The sequence below is a fragment of the Amblyraja radiata genome, unplaced genomic scaffold, assembly GCF_010909765.2.
Source record: "Amblyraja radiata isolate CabotCenter1 unplaced genomic scaffold, sAmbRad1.1.pri scaffold_425_ctg1, whole genome shotgun sequence".
Classification (NCBI taxonomy): domain Eukaryota; kingdom Metazoa; phylum Chordata; class Chondrichthyes; order Rajiformes; family Rajidae; genus Amblyraja; species Amblyraja radiata.
The window spans coordinates 87,229-96,462 of NW_022630531.1; positions in this window are offsets into that span (position 1 = coordinate 87,229).

Below are 9,234 nucleotides of genomic sequence, written 5' to 3' on the forward strand. Positions count from 1 at the left end.
CTTTGCTGCCCTGATGTGTTTACAGAAGGCCAAGTAGGCTTTGTCCAGAGAGGTGGGGGTGGGAAAGCTGTCGATCCAGAAGTCCACCAGACTTGTGAACTGGTCCCACCTGGTCTTGCGGAATTTCCAACTCTTCGCAGGTTTGGTTGCGACCGGCTCGATGAGGTTGTCCGGAATAATCAGAGATGGGAATGTTGTCATTTCGGGAAGTGATCCAGGATGATACGGTGTGAGGATGGTCCATTCAGGTTTGCAAAAGGCAAGTCAATGTTGGTATTGATGTTCCACCTGCCAGAGTGGAAGCTGTCCAGTTGTTTTGGGTCGTACAGGAGTTGAACGGCAGTAGCTGAGGCCCAGTCTGCTAGTGCAGTGGCATCTGAGTTAGTTGAACGGTAGCCCCAGGTGGTGCTGTGGCAGTTAAAGTCTCCGGTGTAGATGCAAAGCGAACCAAAGGTGGAGATGGAGTCTTTGTGGAGCTTGGTATACATTGGTGGCTTGTATACATTGATGACCGTGACACCTTCGACTTGCGTTGTTGCCCTTTCCACGTCAGAGTGAGGAGGGGAAACTGCAATCGCTGTCCATTTTGATGTATTCCTTACAAAAGTGGCAATCCCGTGGGTGTCGCTCTTGGTGCAGGCGGCCAGGGTATAATCAGGAATCTTCAGATGGGAGCGATCACTTTTGTGAGTCTCTTGGAGCAGGATTGCAATGACTGTGGGTCTGTAGCAGATGTTCAATGATGGTGGTCTATGCCTTGGTGAGGTTTTCTGCATTCAGCTGCAGCAGGGTGATGCCATCCGGTTCCACATCTGTAGATGCCCGCCCTAAAAAGGGCGCACGCTCCTGGTTGGCGCCAAGCTGCGACGACTGAGGTTGCATTAGAGCTGCAATCTGTTGTTCATTGTTATTTCTGCTGCTGTCTGTTTGTTGCCATTTGCCTGACTGAGGTCAGTTGACAGGGCTCACCACGGGGAGGTCGACAACATGAGCCCTATATGTTATACAAAACGGTTATATACGTTTATACAGGACGAAATCCGGCTTGTTCAGCGGGTAGTTGGGGGTCGACGATTGGATCGAGCCGGGCCAGGAGAAGCCGTTCGAGAAGCTTGTACAGGACACAGATGACTGAGATGGGCCGATGGTTCCTTGGGTCGTACACACGCTTGTTTGGTTTTGGTAGTGCAATGACGGTGGCTTTCCATCAGATCTTTGGAATGGACTGACCAATAAGGCATGAGTAGTAGAACTGACGGAGCCAGACCTGGCATTTAGGACCGCAGTGTTTCAGGAATTCTGGGGGAATAACCATATAACCATATAACAATTACAGCACGGAAACAGGCCATCTCGGCCCTACAAGTCCGCGCCGAACAATTTTTTTCCCTTAGTCCCACCTGCCTGCACTCATACCATAACCCTCCATTCCCTTCTCATCCATATGCCTATCCAATTTATTCTTAAATGATACCAACGAACCTGCCGCCACCACTTCCACTGGAAGCTCATTCCACACCGCTACCACTCTCTGAGTAAAGAAGTTCCCCCTCATGTTACCCCTAAACTTCTGTCCCTTAATTCTGAAGTCATGTCCTCTTGTTTGAAATGTTATCAGGACCCTGGGCTTTTCCGCATTTCAATTGAGTGATGACAGGAGAGAGTTCTGCAGAGGAAAAGGCTGCTGACAGGAGCCCATCAGCGCCTGGAGATTCCCAAAAATTAGTGGTTTCCTGTTTGACAGAACGAGTTTGATTCTTGTCCGCTTCTTTGAAGTGGCCGTTGGCCAGGAGCTGGTGGGCGATGGAGTTGGGCGTGACACGGCAATGCTTTTGGCGGGTACTTCGACCAGTGATGCGATTGAAGGTCTTCCAAGCCACCCTACTGGAGTGTGTGAAGTCGATTCCTTGGGCCTGTCTCTTCCCACCGCTCTCTGCGCTTCTTGTCGAGACACATTGTCAGATCCGTAGCCTTGGAGACAGCCTTTTCGCCAGGTTCAGCGTCCAGGAATGCATCGTAGCATGCGTCACACTCTTCGTCCCATGTGGGGATGTACCGGCAATGATAGCCGCGAGGAATGGAACTCTTCGCTGACCTGATGAGGAATTTGCAGAAGACCGAGTAGGTTTTGTCCAGATTGGTGGAGGTGGGGGTGGGAAGGCTGGCGATCCAGAAGTCCACCAGACGTGTGAACTGGTCTCACCTGGCCTTGCGGAAATGCCACCTCTTCACAGGTTTGGTTGGGACCGGCTCGATGAGGTTGTCCGGGATAATCAGAGATGGGGATATTGTGATTTCGGGAAGTGATCCAGGATGATACGGTGTGAGGATGGTCCATTCAGGTTTGCAAAAGCCAAGTCAATGTTGGTAGTGGTGTTCCACCTGCCAGAGTGGAAGCTGTCCAGTTGTTTTTGGTCGTACAGGAGTTGAATGGCAGTAGCTGAGGCCCAGTCTGCTAGTGCAGCGGCATCTGAGTTAGTTGAACGGTAGCCCCAGGTGGTGCTGTGGCAGTTAAAGTCTCCGGTGCAGCTGCATGGTGAACCAAAGGTGGAGCTTGGTAGAATTTGGCTTGGAAACATTGATGACCGTGACACCTTCGACTTGCCTTGTTGCCCATTCCACGTCGGAGTCAGGAGGAGACACTGCAATCTCTTTCCATTTTGCTGTGTTCCTTACGAAAGTGGCAATCCTGTGGGTGTCACTCTTGGTGTAGGCCGCTTGGTTATAAAGCTCTAAATGCAAAATTACGGATATTTTTGAGGTGTTAAGAAATGTTATTTAACTCTGCTCCTTGGGAGTTAGGATGTCAGAGAGAGATTATATTGAGAGGTTATATTTCTGCTTCGAAATGCATTTGTACATTTAAAGTGGTGCTGCAGATTTGAGGAAAGCACTGAGTACATTATAAATATAATTTATCTATTACACTACTCTCATGTTTGTTATGTTGCCATTAGGGTACAATTTAGAAATGCACTTTTGTTAATTATTTTGTTTGACAAAGTTTTTATTAAAAGTTACAATTCGTTTTGACTGTTTTATCACCTGTATTTATATTTGAGTGAAAATCGCGACCAAAAGATGGCCTGAAATGGTGTTACATGTTTAATTGTGCCATAATGTAATTGCCATAATGTCTCTAGTATAGTGGCTACCAGGGGTATTTAGTTGCACCATGACTCGCTGCACTTCTATGGTAACACAAGTATGCTGGCCACCAGCATTAAGGATGTCACACCACAGCCACTCCACCCCTCTCCCATCAGGCACGAGGTATAGAGGTTTGTAAACACACACCTCCAGATTGAGAGACTGTTATCCCGCTGTTATCAGGCAACTGAACCATCCCACCAACAATTAGAGAGCAGTCCTGAGATACTTTCTACCTCATGGGAGACTCTGACTATCTTTAATCGGAGTTAATCTTGCACTAAAGATATTCACATTATTCCCTTTAACATCTGTACACTGTGGGTGGTTCGATTGTAATCATTCTTTTGTCTTTCCGCTGACAAGGTTGCACCCAACAAAAGCTTTACACATGACAATAAACTAAACTAACTAACTGGTATTCAGTTGGAACTTGACTCTCCACAATGGATGTAATCTTGGTACAGATACGTTTCAAGCAAGTTGTGGGTGCTGCACTGTGTCACTCTTTTCATTATTGTCCCGCTGAGTTATTAAATATATGGTTTTGCTGGCAAGGCATTGATTACATAGAACAAAGAACACTACAGCACAGGATCTGTCTCTTCAACCCATCGTCTGTGCCCAACATGATGCCAAGACATCCTTATCTACCTGCATTAATTCATATACCTCCAATCACTGTATAACCAAATGCTCATCTACAAGTCTCTTACTTGCACAATTGTTCCGGCCTGCATCCCCAGCAAGTTCCAGGTGCTTCCACAAATCCCCTTTAAACTTTCCCCTATCACCTTAAAGATGGGAGAGATAGATCTGCCATGATTGAATGGTGGAGTAGACTAGATGGGCTGAATGGCCTAATTCTACTCTTATCGCTTATGACCTTAAAGCTAAAAATTCTCTTATTTAATATTTTCACCCTGGGAAGTAGGTTGTCTATCTCATCTATGTCTCTCACATAATTTTATTTACTTCTAACCAGTCACTCCTCATCCTCTGACTTTCCAGAGAAAACAATCTAAGTCTATCCAACCTTTCTCTGTAGCTAATGCGCTCTAATCCAGGCATATCTTGCTCTCTTGAAAGTATCCAGAGACCCGTCCTCCACTGTCCTCTGAGGCAGAGAATTCCACAGACTCACAACTCTCTGAGAAAAAGTGTTTCTTCGTCTCCGTTCTAAATGGCTTACCCCTTATTCTTAAACTGTGGCCTCTGGTTCTGGACTCCCCCAACATCAGGAACATGTTTCCTGCCTCTAGCATGTCCAAACCCTTAACAATCTTATATGTTTCAATAAGATCAACCCGCTCATCCTTCTAAACTCCAGAGTGTACAAACCCAGCTGCTCCATTCTCTCAGCATATGGCAGTCCCGCCATCCTGGGAATTAACCTTGTAAACCTACGTTGCACTTCCTCAATAGCAAGAATATCCTTCCTCAAATTAGGGGACCAAAACCACACACAATACTTAGGTGTGGTCTCACTAGGGCCCTGTACAACTGCAGAAGGATCTCTTTACTCCTATACTCAACTCCTCTGGTTATAAAGGCCGACATGTCATTCGCTTTCTTCACTGCCTGCTGTACCGGCATGCTTCTCCGAATGGTCACTACCTCCTAATGGCTCATTAACCTCAAGTTCCTTTATCAAATCCGGTTCATTACATGACACTAAATCCTGAATTGTCTTCTCCCTGGTAAGCTCCAATACAAGCTGTTCTAAGAATCTATCACAAATGCACTCTACAAAGTCCCTTTCTTGGGGTCCAGTACCAAACTGATTTTCCCAGTCTACCTGCATGTTGAAATCTCCCATAACGACCACAGCATTACCTTTGCTACATGCCAATTTTAACTCTTGATTCAATTTGCACCCTATGTCCAGGCTACTGTTTTGGGGCCTATAGATAAGTCCCACTAGGGTATTATTACGTATTCACGTCCCCCCTCGCACCGTTCACAATTAGCCCTCACCTTACTCTTTTATCCCTTCTCAAATTTTCCTTCTCATTAATTCGAGAATCTTTTGTAATTCTTCCTGTAGTCACTTCCCCTTTTAATCCAGTTTGATAAGTGCTACCTAAACCACCTGACTTAATGAAATATTTACCTTGGATTATTCTTGAAGTTGAATCACAAGATCAAGTGTTGTCAGAAATCTGAGGCTTACAGAATGCATGGTACCACTAAAAGGAAAGCAGTCTTTTCGATGAAAGTTGCTACCAATGGGAACTAATGATAGAGTTAAAGGGACACACAATAAGGAAGTAGGGCACTGAGGACTAGTACCACTGATCATCAGCCAATCATTTACACACAAACCCCATCTTTTATTCTCCCCACATTCCTATTAACTTCCCCAGTTCCACCCATTCATCCATCAACCAAATAACCTGATACACACACAAAAACTGGAGTAACTCAACGGCTCAGACGTGTCTCTGGAGAAAAGGAATAGATGACCTTTCAGGTCCAGACCCAAAGCGTCACTATTCCTTCTCTCCAGAGATGCTGTCTGACCCACTGAGTTACTCCAGCTTTTTGTGTCTATCTTTGGCTTAAACCATCATCTACAGTTCCTCCTGCAGAACCAACTAACCTATCAAGCTCCACATCTTTACCAGACAGGGGTAAGGTGGAGCACTGGGCGGAAACCCATGAAGTTACAAACTCCACAGAGACTATATCAGAGGTCAGGACTGAAGCCACTTTGCTGGATCAGTGAGGCAGCAGCTCTCTACCTGCTGCACTACAGTGCTGTTCATGATTTTACAATATTATAATGTTCAAGTTTATAAAATATATATATTTTTTAATTGTTTGTAGTGTAACCTTTTCACACCAAGGGAGGTGGGTGTATAGAACTAGTTGCCGGAAGAGGTAGTTGTCACTGCTATCACAACATTGAAGAAACATTTAGACAGGTTCATGGATAGGACAAATTTAGAGGGATATGGGCAAAATGCAGGCAGGTGGGACCAGTGCAGATGCAGCATGTTGGCCGGTGTGAGCAGGTTGGACCGAAGAGGCCGTTTCTCCGCTAGAAGACTCGATGACTCTAGTTATAAAGCATTTCCCTTTCACAGAAATAGTTACAGCTAATGAAATACTTCTGAAATATTAACGTTTTGGGTGGGAATGTTCAAAAATGGCAATGAGAGAAAAAACAGGTAATGTCTCCCAGAATTAGGCAGGACATCAGGGAGAATGTCCCCAATCATACTCGTTTTTAAATTCCTACAAAAATCCTACAAAATGTAGACCTCATTAGCTATTGAAAGCTGAACCTTCTCACAAAATGTAATGGGTTTACAGCCAGCATTTCGGCTGATAGCTGCAAATGAAACTAATTAACCATTGATTAAACCCTTGAAACCGGATTCCAATTAAACAATTATTCAAAATTTCCAATAAAAGGTAAAATGGCCACACCCATATAACCATATAACCCATCAGATGATGCAACATTTTTCTTTAATCGTGAAGCTTTTATTTCGTAATCCAAATAATCTTGCCATTTTTAAGTATTACCTCATTCTTTCAATGGTCCAGGCGAACCTTTCTGTGTTTTCAGTACAAACATACTGAAAGATAAGTGACCTTTATTAAGTGTCCACTCGATTCAGTTGTATTCTTGCCTTTGATTAGGAAGGGTTGGTTGATGCTCCCAGTAATGTCATGCAGTACTGAGAGTGCTGCATTATGGTGATCACAATGATATCCCGATTGCCTGTTCCGGAAGATGGGAAATATTTTATTTTGCCCCCTTATCAAACAAAGCAGTAATTCTACTCAGTAATTAGGGTAATATTCACTGAATCAATCACGAAGCAGTTTAGCTGCCCAATAGTCTTCTATATTCAGAGGGTGATGGGTTCAAGTACTTCTCTTAAGAAAATAGACAACATTCAATATCAGGCATTGAGAATATGTACAGGTGCAATAAAACAACTCCAACAGCAGCATTACAGGTTGAAATGGGGGAGATGCCTCTAGAGATGAGAAGGATACAGCTTTCATTGAATTACTTGATTAACCTACAGGGCTGCAGTCAAGAACACCCAGCACAAGTTACTGTCAAACCAGGCTGGGAAAAGGAGAGAAGGGAAACAAAAAGTTTTGGATGGACAGTGACCCAGAGAGCTTAATAAATCAGCATAGCCCAATTAAATATGGTTCCAACGATTCCATTACCTTCAATTCCACCTTGGATACTTCCAGATGCAACAGTAGACTTTACAACATTAGAACAGAAAAACAAGGATAAGCAACACATGTATAATAGTAAGATTAAGCGAGAATTTACCAGTTGGAAGTTTGATCTGTATTTTATGAGGAGTTACGATGAGGGATTACGTGAAGAACCCGTTCAGCACGTAGGCGCGGCATACTTCAAAGCAGCGGTGTGGAATCACAGATAGACACAGTTATTGAAGTAAACATAGTAAAGATAAGGAGACATCAGTTTATGAATTTGACCTATATTAATGAGGGTGGGAGCGGAGGGCACGTAATCCCTCATCGTAACTCCTCATAAAATACAGATCAAACCTCAAACTGGTAAGTTCTCGTTTAATCTTACTATTTTACTTCGGAGTCACGTGAGTGATTCCGTGAAGATTTCAAAGCTCTGTGATTTCAAACCATGTAACAGTTATTAGTACATCACTGCCGAAGTCTTTGAGGGAGGAAGTGTGTTATCGTAATCAACCAATGAATCTGTTTGTAGAAAAACACAATGGTATTTTATAACAATAACAAAGAAGAATTAAAATGCTCCCTTGGGCTTAAATTAAATATTTGCAGACTGGAATCTTTCCTGCAAATAAAACAGGTTTTGTCAACAGCTTATTATAAATTTTCTGAACATTTTACCCCCACCATCTTGCTGTAGCCAGGATGTGGTTTATAGGCACGTCCATTCTTTTTGCCGTCGACGTGGAAACTGTCCTGTGGAATGAACTTTGTACATGTTAGTTTTATCCCAGCAGCTTTTAGTACCTGCTTGAGCCATCCCGAAATGGCTCGTCACCCGACCACAAGGTTTTTTGTGACTGACCCACAAGGCTTTTCATCTCCCTCTAATATTTTGGTTGTGTCTATGTAGGATAATAGGGTCATGGCACATAACCGTGTTTCTGGCGGGTAAGTCCGGATTCCACGACTGGATTAGGTGTTCCTGGTCTGCTCTGTTTGACCATTCCCTGGACAACGACAGAGAGCTAGTCTGGAGCTGTGAGCATGGTGTCCAGTTGCAATAGACGTAGTGACTGGACCCTCTGTGCAGCTACAAGTGCCATCAACATGTATGTTTAGAGCATAGATTGTTCCAGGTTGAGGGATCTGGCTGGTGACCATCCCCTGAGGTATGTCAGGACCACACTGACATCCCATATATGGGTGTACCTTGGTCTAGGGGTTTAAAGTTGTAAATACCCTTCATTAGATTGACCACCAGCTGGTGGGACCCCATGGCCTGTTGTCCTGGAGCTGGTTTAGAAAAGACAGGCAGGGCAATTCCAGCTGTGTAGATGGTACTGTAGCCGAAATCCTTCATCGTGGTGAAGGTTCACCAGGAATTCCAGTACATAGTATCTGTAGCGGTTGCGTAGGTGGTCCCTGTATCCAAGCAGTACTTCTCCCATATATTGATGCTGGACAAGTGCTGTTGTTCAGTGGATGTTCGGAGGGATGCTGACATGGTGTCGACGGTTTGTTATGATAATCCCAGTCCCAGAAGAGGTTTGTGCAGAATCTGCAACCCAGGAGCTTGATTTTTCCATGGCACGGATGGCTTGTGCCCGACACTGGGTGTTAATAACTCTGGGTCACTGGGGAATACCATCGGTGTTTTAACAACCATGTCATGGAGTATTGGGAACCATGGATGCGTAGGCCAGTCAGGTACTATCAAAAGACCTGAAGCAGAGTCCATTTGTACTGTGCGTAGTCCCCGACTAATGAGGCAGAAGGGAGGAAATGCATAGAAGAAGAATTTCCCCAATCCAGCGCGAACGCATCTACTGCTGCTGCCTCAAGGTCTGGTTCCCAAGCGACATACATAGGTACCTGGTGATTTAG